The sequence below is a fragment of the Crassostrea angulata genome, chromosome 9 (assembly GCF_025612915.1).
Source record: "Crassostrea angulata isolate pt1a10 chromosome 9, ASM2561291v2, whole genome shotgun sequence".
NCBI classification, from domain to species: domain Eukaryota; kingdom Metazoa; phylum Mollusca; class Bivalvia; order Ostreida; family Ostreidae; genus Magallana; species Magallana angulata.
Genome location: NC_069119.1, coordinates 4,085,212 through 4,097,190, shown reverse-complemented (window position 1 = coordinate 4,097,190; position 11,979 = coordinate 4,085,212). Strand labels below are relative to the sequence as shown.

The 11,979-nt window shown below is 32.0% G+C and overlaps 1 pseudogene; it reads left to right on the top strand.

Moving 5' to 3' along the window:
- Positions 1 to 4,677: 4,677 nt before the first annotated feature.
- Positions 4,678 to 8,977, top strand: LOC128164262 (uncharacterized; annotated as a pseudogene).
- The last annotated feature ends 3,002 nt before the right edge of the window (positions 8,978 to 11,979 follow it).

The window sequence follows — 11,979 nt, the reverse complement described above, 5'->3', positions numbered from 1 at the left end:
AAGAAGATGGGTGAATAAGGTGTGTAAAATGCCCATATGAGGAATGATTAGGTACTGCAAAATTAAAATATCATTAAATCTGATACTTTTTTAAAAAAATTAATTAAAAAAAATGTGTATTCAACGTAACATCGGTTTGTAACCCTTAAATATTTTTAATACTTGCAATAGGTTGATTTAAACTTGCCTATGCGTGTCAAAACCTCCAAATGGTGTAATTTTTATAACTTCAATGCCTTTTCTTTCAGAGAGTGGGTCTGAGCTCCATATTTTTGTCATAGTCTAAATGCGGTTTAATGGAATTTAAACCGATTTTAATCAACAAAAATGTGGAGAGATGACCCACCATACTTTAAAAATGTCATTTTGTAGCCCAACAATTGGACGTTTTAGAAAAATAATACAAGTCCGTAAATTCGTGGCCAACGCCTCTTATAGTATTTAAACATCGCACTTTGTTGTGAATGAAATGGCTCAGTGGTTAGAGCACCAGACATAAGGTAACTTTATAGAACTTGGGTTTTTAGTTTGTGGGTTCGATACCACAAAAATTATGGATTTATCATTTTTTTCTTATCCTTTTTTGAAATATTTCAAACTGAATATAGTCGGAAATTGCCATTTTGTAAACTTGTATTATAACATATCAAATATATTTAATTGAAAAAAAATTATATTTGAAATTGTATTTTACGACTAAACTTAATGGGCAGTTGCGACATCTTATTCCCCCATCTTCTTTAATCTACACTTTCTGGGAATGCTTCGACACAAGTTTTTCTGGCGAATTGGAACTGGTACATTTTTCAAGATTTTTCTTAATATTTCTATATAGAAATTCGAACTCCCATTGTGGCCCCACCCATCTCCCGGTAATCATGATTTGACCAAACAATAGGAGGTAAGCTGAAAATGAAATTATTCTTTAATGCTAATTCCAGCTAATTTTTATTATTTTGAATACAAAAAGTCATTTACATTAAGAACTGGAATTGGGAACACAAGTTCAGAAGCTTAAATCGCCCTCTCCCTTTTCTCTTCGTTATAAACTCAATATATTTTATCAAATCTTGATTATTCAATAATAGGCCTATATAGCCACAATATGAACCGTCCATAAACCAGAATTTACTGTACTTTAACATATTTTATGAACTCAAATATTTTCTTCAAATAAAGCTGTTGACAAGAGTTTTATATAGCAGAACAAAAGGAAGACTAAGTTTTTCTTATGTTTTGGAGTTTTTCTTATGTGTACATTTTCAGTGTATTTGTCTATGATAATACTACCACTCGATTTTGTATTGATGACCTAATTCATTTCATCAATGACCATTTTGATATTCAATCGTTGAATTGCTGAAAATTATATAAATACAAGGTACAAGGAATCATTCTTAGAATATTATGTGGTGATCAAATACGATCAGGACGTGATCAAATATATCATAAAGCCCATTAGGCGTGATTGAATTAGATTACCCCGCCCGAATTTGATCACCTCATAATTTGATCACCTCATAATACTCAAAGAATGATTCCTTATTCCTTAATTGTATAAATACGAAAGTTACAACAGTTGTTTTCGTATTCCATTCAGCCGAAAGATTTTGTTCGTTACAAAAAAAACCCCTCGGATATGCCTTCTTGAAAGGATAAAAAATTGCACCCTATATTATTATAGGTTAAAGGTTTGAATTAACATTCAGTTATTGAACTGAACACAGCTAGGTAACACGTAGAACTATGCTAAAAGTACAATGTACGTGTTTACACAAAGTAAGAATTTCAATATTAATTATCGAAAAACAGAAAACTAAGTGAAGCAATTAAAAAAAAACAAATAAATCTTTGTAAGACGAATATTTAACAATAATATTAGATTCACTTTAATTTTTAAACTTTCCTCAAGTGATTTTTATAAAACAAAACTCTGTGCTATACGGCAAAATCTAAGACACTTGACGTTAAAATTTGTTATTGTTCATTATAGAATGATTTCCTGTACAATAATAAAATCATTGTACATTGATATAATAAAATAATTGTACATGGAATAATCTTATCATAAAATGAAATATTTCTAACGTCAGGGCTTGAGAGCAAATTACCCAGCAAAGTGTCGAGATGTGAGCCCTTCTACTCTTTATTGTGTGAAAGACTCAACATAAGTATAGTTTTTCACAGACTTAAACTCTTGCATGCCGTGGGAAACAGGGAAACACTTAATTTTCTATAAGATCAATTTGAAGTTTTTATGTAAATATAACGGTATATACAGTATCTTGATTACAGGGGCAATTAAAGATCAATGTGATTGGTATTCAACCGAATAAATTGTAATCTCTTGAAATAAACTTGATGATTCATAGTTTAGAAATGGGAAAAATAATTCGAAATGTTTATTGAATAGATCACTATTCTCACTAAATATTTTTTAAATTTTGGTAAAAATAATTGTATATAAACTAACACAGGGTAAAATTGGAAGACACGTTCAACATATCTTTGATTTCTCATGTTTTTATGGTGAAAATATTATGATCTGAATTTATGGTAAACGTACTTTTTAAACATTTGTGACTGAAACAAATTTCAGTATTAAAAAGACATGTAGTGGGTGGGGGAAAAGATCTGTAACATAGTTTAATAATGGATAGGGCAAACAGATTAGAAATATGTGTTGTGGATTGGATAAACAAATCACTAATATATACTATGGGTGGGGTAAACATATCAGTAATATATTTAGTAAACAATTCAATTATATATATATAATATGTAATATATATATATATATATATATATATATATATATATATATATATATATATATATATATATATATATATATATATATATATATATATATATATATATATATTGAGTGTGGTAAACAGATTGGGGTAGACAAATCAGTAATATATAATGGGTGGGGTAAATAAATCGGTAATATACAATGTATTATGGGTTAGGTAAAGAGATCAGTAATATATATAATGATATTTTGGATGGGATACACAGATCAGTCATATGATATAGATAGAGTAAAGGGGTCAGAAATAAATGATGGAGAGGGATAAACAGATCGGTAATATGTTAGGTTGAAGTAAATATATCAGTAATATATGTAATTGGTAGGTTGAACGGAGCGGTACCATTTGTTGTAGATGGGGTAAACAGAACGGTAATATATGTTATGGGTGCAGTGATGAGATTGTTAATATATGTTATGGGTTGGTAAATATATCGGTAATAAATGTTATGGGTGGGGTGAACAGATCGGTAATCTATGTTATGGACAGGGTTAACAAATCGGTAATAAATGTTATGGATATATGTTATGTGCGGGGTTATCAGAGCGGTAATATATGTTATGTGCGGGGTAAATAGATCGGTAATATATGTTATGGGTGGGGTAAACATATCGGGAATATATGTTATTGGCGGGCTAAACAGATCGATAGTATGGGTAATACGGGTGTGACCGGTCAGCAGACGATGCTCACTCCTCTTAGGCACATAATCCTACCTATTAAAAAATGGAGGTCCGTGTTAGCTCAAGGTTTGTATTTTGACCATCACAAACAAACCAAATCATCAACGTTTAGTTTTTTCCCTATTTTGACATTTTTCCGATTTTGAAATTTACCTTGATTATGACATTACCAATTGTGACAAGGAGCACACGGCGGGTGCGACCGGTCAGCAGAGGATACTCACTCCTCCTAGGCACCTGATCCTACCTCTATCTTTTTGGAGGTCCGTGTTGCTCTGCGTTGAATTTGTATTTCGTTTTATGGAATTTTGAGATGGTTGACGGTTTGTTATTGTCATTTTCTCATTTAATGGGCGGGGTAAACAGATCGGTTATATATGTTAAGTTTTCATATTTGAACTAATATAAGTGAATGTTTTATTAAAAAATGTTTTCTGTTGAATGCTGTTAACAGTTTTCGATAATTAAAAAATGTTAATAAAGACACATATGTATTATATAACTTAAAACTTGTTCTGCTTTTTCACCCCTGTGTTTTGAATTTCAAAAATACTTGTACTTGCGTAAACCTTTCAAGGGGAAAACTAGCATGAAGTCTTCGTTTACATTTCATGCACTGTTTTAATTACCTATAAACTCGCTGGTGGGACCATTTTTGTCTCATAGACAACAGTTTTATTTGTTGTTCATAGCACTTAAACGCGTAAGAACACTATAACAACGGAAGTGAAAGCATCCTTGACCAATGTTTACCGAGCCCCTTTCTTGTGTTACAGACTTCTTTGAGATATTTACTTTGCAATGATTTTCAATATCTAAACAGAGATTTACGTAGTTCAAAAGACGCTCAACAGAATGTAACACATTAGAAAATAAGGTTAAATAAGTAAATGGACATCACTTATAATAATGTTAAGTACATTGGGGTCAAATCAGGTCCTTTGAAAAAATGCAATCTCAGAAAAGCTACATTTTGTTCCTACGTACTGACAATCGATACTCTATTTTTTGTTTTTTAAATTCAAATCAATGGATGAATCCACTAACAGACAATTTGTTCCTGTGCCCATTATGTGAGAAAAAATCAACCAGATTCACCTCTTTTGATAAAAATCAATATTGCATGTCATCGTTTTCAATAATCTCGAGGGAGACTCATTGTCATGATCCATAAATAAATGGAAAAGCGATTTGGCATTATACTCATCAACGATCTTGATCAAACAAGAGGAGGTATTAGAGAAATGAAGACCAGACTGATTGCGGCGGTATTTTTCATTTTCTATACTGAAACTGTCCAAAGTAAGCTTTTTTTCTTATAATGAAGTCAATGTGTTGAAAAATTACTTGAAAATACTGTGGAATATTTGAAGATAGTCTATCCATAACTATGATATTCCATATTAAATAAATTGCAAGTTTGATAATTAAATTCTTAGTAAAAAAAATGGCAATAACAAACCCCCAACCATCTCAAAAATCAATAAAACGAAATACAAATCAAAGAAGAGCAACACGGACCCCAAAAAGATAGAGGTAGGATCAGGTGCCTAGGTGGAGTGAGTATCCTCTGCTGACCGATCACGCCCGCCGTGTGCTCTTTGTCGCAGTCGGGGGGGGGGGGGGGGGGAGATGTGATATTAAAGGCTTTATCAAATAGACAAAAAATAAGATTCACCTGTAGACTTTTTAGAAATTCTGAATAGTAACGAATTCCCACCTTTTTTCAATTGTGACATCTTAAAGTTTACATTAAAGTCTGTGGAAAAGTGCATTTTTAGATATATATTTTTAGTTCATTTTATATTCTTACAAATCTCAGGTTAAAAAGTTGCAAAAGCTTTCTCTTCCTATCAAAATTTTCAAAGTTTAAAACTTACCATTCATATTTTGAGAAAAATAATTTTTTCCTTATTCTTTTTGAGGGCAGACAACTCTTTGAAAATGTTTTAAGTGGAAAAGGTTCATTTAATTGACTATAGAAATACTCCTCACTTTGGTTTATGTCAGTCTCATACTAATTTTTTTAATGTAGTTGAGATCAATTCACCTCAGTTAGGGATGGACTACCTTAATTTCACGATTACTAATCAAGGCGATGCGTTGTTTTCAACACATCTGTCAAATAACGATTTTGAGCATAAGTTAGATATCCTTAGGTAAATAGTTATTGTTTACCATTACTCGTTCAGTTTGTAAAGTTCTTCTTGTGCAATATTAACTGTGCGAAATACCATGTTCCACATTATTGTTCAATGATTTCAAAATATATAAATATAAGACTAGTATATAATTGAATTTGTTTTATTCCTATATACTACATGTAACTAACTGGGTTGTATTATGAAATCTTACATAATTTATAATAACCTATTTAAATACAATTACCGTTTGCTTTAAAAACTTTATTTAATTTGAATACAAATTAAAGAGCTGAAATTCGTTCAGTAGATATAGTTTCAACAATAAGGTATAAAAAAGTTTATTAATTTTTTTTCTTTATAAATCGTTTGGCAATGCATGGTTATCATATGGTAATCGTATGCTATGAATAGATTTATGTCTTTACAGTTTCATGAGAACTTCCATACATGTAAATAGTTTATTAGACAACCTATGCAAGGACAAGACAGGGTGTTTAAATTTTCAGAAAATCAAAACGTAAAATTAAAGGAATAAGAATCATTCTAAGAGTATGATAAGGTGATAATATTGGTCGAGGCGTGGTCAGATCCAGTTAAAACCAAAGGGATTTATAACAGATTTGAACACGCTTCGACCAAAATTATCATTTCGTAATACTAGTACTTAAAGAACAATGCCGTATTTCATATATTATATTATTTCCAATTTGTACACTTTAAAGTGGTTCGCTCATTAGGTTTTGGGTAGCCATTTTGGGTCACCTCTAGTCTGAAAATTCTGCATCATTATTTAATTCTAGTAATATGATTATATTTTAAAATGCCAAATAAACTTTATTGATTAAATTTGTTTTTAAATTTTACTTTTTTACAGAGTTTAGAAAGGGACTATATTTTGTACCGGAAGGTTTTCAAGAAGGAAATGAACAATTTTCATAACTCACTAATTTTAGAGTACTGTTACTTTATCTTCTCAATTTTCAGCGAATATCAAACTTCTAGTTAGTTTATGTATAACGATATATTCATGATGTTCAAAAAAAATAGTTTAGACAATATTTTTATCTATCTTTCGATATAGTTTGGCATGATTAACTTATATTTCATAGTAGTTAAGAAAAAATAAACTCTAAGAAATTTGGCCCAAAATTTGCTTATTTCATGCTATATCTCAAATTTTCGTGACCCCTACTTTTTTACTTTTAAATGAGACATTATTAAATTAAATGCATGTCTCTTTGTATGCAAAGTTTTCGAAAGATGACATCGCTTTATTTTATTTTACTTGCGTTATAATTTGATTACTCCAAAATTTTGTAACATCTGTTGTTTTGTTCATTTTGTACTGGCATTTGAAACCACCAGTAAAGCAAGACTTTCGAAACTTTGACTTAGAGTCACTACATATGTTCAACATCATAATTTATTAAAATCATAACTAAATATATAATAGTTCAAACTATAAATATTTGTTTGATTTCTTCAAATTACCAATTTCTATGTCAAATTTAATTTGATTGACAGCTAAGAGAGCCTTAAACAAAAGAGAGATAATATTTGATTGGCACAGAAATTTTGATCAGCCAATGAAAGAGTGGGTTATGTTCTAAGAAAGTTCGATCATATTAAGTAAAATTTACGCGATGAAGAAGGGGCTCGGTCGCTTCGCTTACTCCGCCCCTTTCTTAATCGCGTAAATTTTACTTATTATGATCGAACTATTACGTATATGAAAGTGTGAATTGTTATCAGAATGTATATGAAAGTGGGAATTAAAAAAAGAATGTTTTTCATTAGATTGTACGATTGTCATTAAAAACCACGGCATGAAAATAAGAGAGTCCACGTCATACTGGGATGACGTAGGGTACACGGTGACGTCATGTGAGGCTGCATGTCAATCAGACTTTTCTTGCTTTGGTTACTCCTTTGATTCGGATGGCGGGAAATGCGCCAAGTCAGAGGAAACGGGGACCAAGAATGCCAATAGCTGTCCAACAAGCTCTTTCCATAGCAAACAATGCGGATTAGGTAAGCGCAGTAAAGGAGGCTAGACTATCAACAAACTACGCGTCAGACATACCTTTAAAGATGACTTTTATAGACGAAAATTATAACTTGAAGTAGAGAAAAAGCAAGACAATTTTAATTCAAAATTTGAATATTTTATCTTTAGACAGAGATCTTCGTCTTAATGAGCTTATCATAGTCTTGTAAATATTAATTAATCCGACAATTACAATAATTCCACTCTAAAAATATGAGTTGATGTCTGCCAAATCAGGTACAGTTGTGTATTTTTTATTCTTGGAGCAGATTTCATATTTCTATTTATTTATTTTTGCTTGGGAGGGACAGGGCTAGACAGTGTTTGTGTTTCACTTTACATCCTATGAATCTTTGAACATGATTTTTCATACAGAATTGATCACATAAAATAGAAATGGTTCCACAGAGACTGATGATTAGATTGTGATTAAATAATTGCCTTCTTTGCATATCAATTTGACACGAGGAAAATGAGGTTATCTGGGCATTTAGTTAAAAGACGTGCACGTGTTGTAATGTCTTGTAATGTTTTTAAACCCCTTTCTATACCACAATAAAATTTGCTTAGAGACATGTAATGAAAATCATAAATGAATCAGTACTGTTATTGCAATGAAAAATCTATCAGTCAAGAACATCATGAACAATGTCTCACTATTGATTCTCTTTTTTCTATTTTGAAGATTGTTCAGTAACATACACAAGTTATGGTAATGATAAAGCATCTGAAAATCCATACTCAACATCAACCAAGAGTTATCCAGAGTGTGAGACAAGCTGCTCGTCTGATCAAAATTGCACTGGTTTTGGATATGATTCATTAACCAATGAATGTACATTGACCGAAATCAACATCGTAGAAGTGGCAGTATATGTTTGTACAACCTGTATGTTTTCAGGTATGAATTAGAAGCATTGGTGGTGTAACGGCGACACAAAATGTCATCACATAACTAACCACGTTAACCAATGTGGTTATTACAGTGAATGAAATCAGCACAACACCTGACGTAACACCTGATGTCATCCAGACAACTGAAACAACTACAGCTTCAAAAACAGAGACTGAAACGTCACCATCAATTTTAACTTCAATGGAAGACACAACGGCTAATGATCAGAGAACAACAATTACCTCGGCCGAATCAACGACAAAATATTGTATAATTTATAATTTAGAAAATTACACTCATTAACGAAAAAGAAAAGTGTTATTTTCTAAACAATAAATTTTACACAATGGTTTAATCACATTTAACGTAAAACTACTTGTTCACTAATTTCATTTACAGATATGAGTTGTTTAAATATAAATAATTGTTTTGGAAATAAAAATAACATAGTGTTTTGAGTTTGTGTAATTTACTATACTTTTATATAGAGCCTGTCAACACAGTCTGAGTATGGCCACGGCCATCGAGTCTTCATAATCTATCAACGTTCGTCATCTGCTTATGTTTTTTTCTCTCTCCAGCTTTTCATCTTTTATATATACGCAGGTCAACAGCAGTCTGTTCAACAGAGGACATTTTTTCTAGTGTTCAAGTATCCTGTGTACTATCAAAATGCCAAGTCTGATATGATCCTATAGTTTCGGATACACCTTTTTAAATTTTTCAGACACCCATAGAAAGCAATTTTTACACATATATTACTACAACGTGCGGCAGTATTATGCTTCTACAGTAATTTCAACTGAATTATAACACATTTTGACTTTTTGTTAAAATAAGAAAAAATATTCAAGCAATGAACTGTATCAGCACTTTCATTATTTAAGGTCATTTATATCAAAATCTTCCTACTAAGACATAAGAAAAATGTGGCCTAACATTTACTGACCGTAAAGCCCCTGATGAAACAAAATAACCATGCTGTCATTATCCTAATTTTTTCGTAACTGACAGCGAGCAAACGTTAAGTAGATGTCAAAAATATAGATGTCTGCAATATGGTTAAAAGTTCATTCCCATAATCTGTCACCAGACCTAACACAATAAATATTATGTTTTTTAAACACATTGAAATAGCAAAATTGAAAATATGACCAAGCAACAGAATTATCTAAGCAGTCACAGACCCGAAGGCGTATGAATACAAGGCAAGTAGCATGTCTTCCCCTCAGCAACAAAACAAAAATAAAAAACGACAACAAAACCTAAAATTTACAACTGAAAACACCATTTACATCAATCCTTTATAAATCCGTCAGGGTTGTATTGTGTCTTGATTTTTTTTATTTTAGTCAATATATGAATATGGTCTTTATATGAACCTTTTCTTAAAATGTTTCACACTGTTTGAAAAAGTGGAAGTGCCAGTTTAATTAGAAAATCTTCCAATTCATCATATTTACATTTTTTAGTGCCTTTGCCTGTGATAACACTACATATCGATTTTGTACTATATAACCCATAACTTAATATGACTCCAAATTGAGGCGCCAGCGGGGTTTGTTTATTCATTAAAATATTAAATCGTACGATGGCTTAAAATTATTATATATAAATATAAGTAATAAGGAATCATTCTTTGAATATTATGAGGTGATAATTTCCTTCGGGGCATGATCAAATCTATCATAAAGCCCTTCGGGCTTTATTGGATTTGATCACGCCGCGACCAAAGTCATCACCTCATGATTTGATCACGCCGCGACCAAAGTCATCACCTCATAAAACTCAAGACATGATTCCTTATTCCTTAAATAATGAGAAAAAAGCGTTAAAAAAGCAAGTAAAACAATTGTTGAGGTCATTAACTAGTAGAAACAATGGTGATGGTTTAACCTCAGGTTCTAAAGATTCGGGTCCCTTCAAAAATACATTATTCATTATAAAGAGACTTTGACCAGGTTCGGAACATCAAAGAACCCTTCTGTTTGGGATGCAGGGTCATCTACCAGTGGTCCTCCACTTTAACTGTGAATAAATGATGATGATATCACATCTTTGTCTAGATCGATTTCGGACCCAACGAAAATACACTGTTTATTCCAATGAAATTATTTGAATTTACCATCTTTTATACACATACTCCCAATCAAAGTTTGTTGTTGTTGCCTCACTCTTTACTTTCCAAGTAGTATCATAAATATATTGTAGAATAATATCATTGATTCATGACTAACTGTGTCGACCTAAGGGTTGTCGTCGGAAACATACAATTAAATGAATACATTATACACTTCTGTTTTCTGTCCTCCGATCTCTGAATTCCATCTTTTTATGTTTGTGATAGGATTGGTTTCATTCAATGCGGAATTGCATTTTGTTCCTTTTGTTTGCTTTTTGATCAGTAGATAGTATAATTCTTTTTACAATTATTTTTATGATTCCTTGCTGATTTTCTAGTTAAACTTTAATAACTTATGACTGTTTACAGAAAATAACTAGAGGTACTGTGAGCAAGCTCACAATTGATACCCCCCGCTAAGAAAAAAAATCATAACGCGTGTATTTTTGCTATTATAGAAGATATTGGATGAATCTATTTCACTGTCCATTTTCTATAAATAACAACTGCTTTATTTTTGAAAACTGTTCATTTTTAGCTTCTTATATTTCCATTAATACAAGACATGACACAGACAGAATTAAGCTTTTTTGAAACAATGACCTTGAACTTTCTCAATCGACCTTGGGTCAAGGTCATGACACACCCTTTAATCATAAGCAATCTTTGTGTGAAGTAAGAACTTCCAATGTTTCCCCATAAGAAAGATATGGACTGGACACGAATTTTGCATTATTCTGCCAGTGACCTTGACCTTGCCCGAATGACCTTGGGTCAAGGTCATGACACACCCTTAGGTCATAAGCAATCTTTGTGTGAAGTAAGAACTTCCAATGTTTCCCCATAAGAAAAATATGGACCGGACACGAATTTTGCACTTTTTCTGCCAGTGACCTTGACCTTGCCCGAATGTCCTTGGGTCAAGGTCATGACATACCCTTAGGTCATAAGCAATCTTAGTGTGAAGTAAGAACTTCCAATGTTTCCCCATAAGAAAGATATGGACCGGACACGAATTTTGCACTTTTTCTGCCAGTGACCTTGACCTTGCCCGAATGACCTTGGGTCAAGGTCATGACACACCCTTAGGTCATAAGCAATCTTTGTGTGAAGTAAGAACTTTCAATGTTTCCCGATAAGAAAGATATGGACCGGACAAGAATTTTGCACTTTTTCTGCCAGTGACCTTGACCTTGCCCGAATGACCTTGGGTCAAGGTCATGACACACCCTTAAGTCATAAGCAATCTTTGTGTGAAGTAAGAACTTCCAA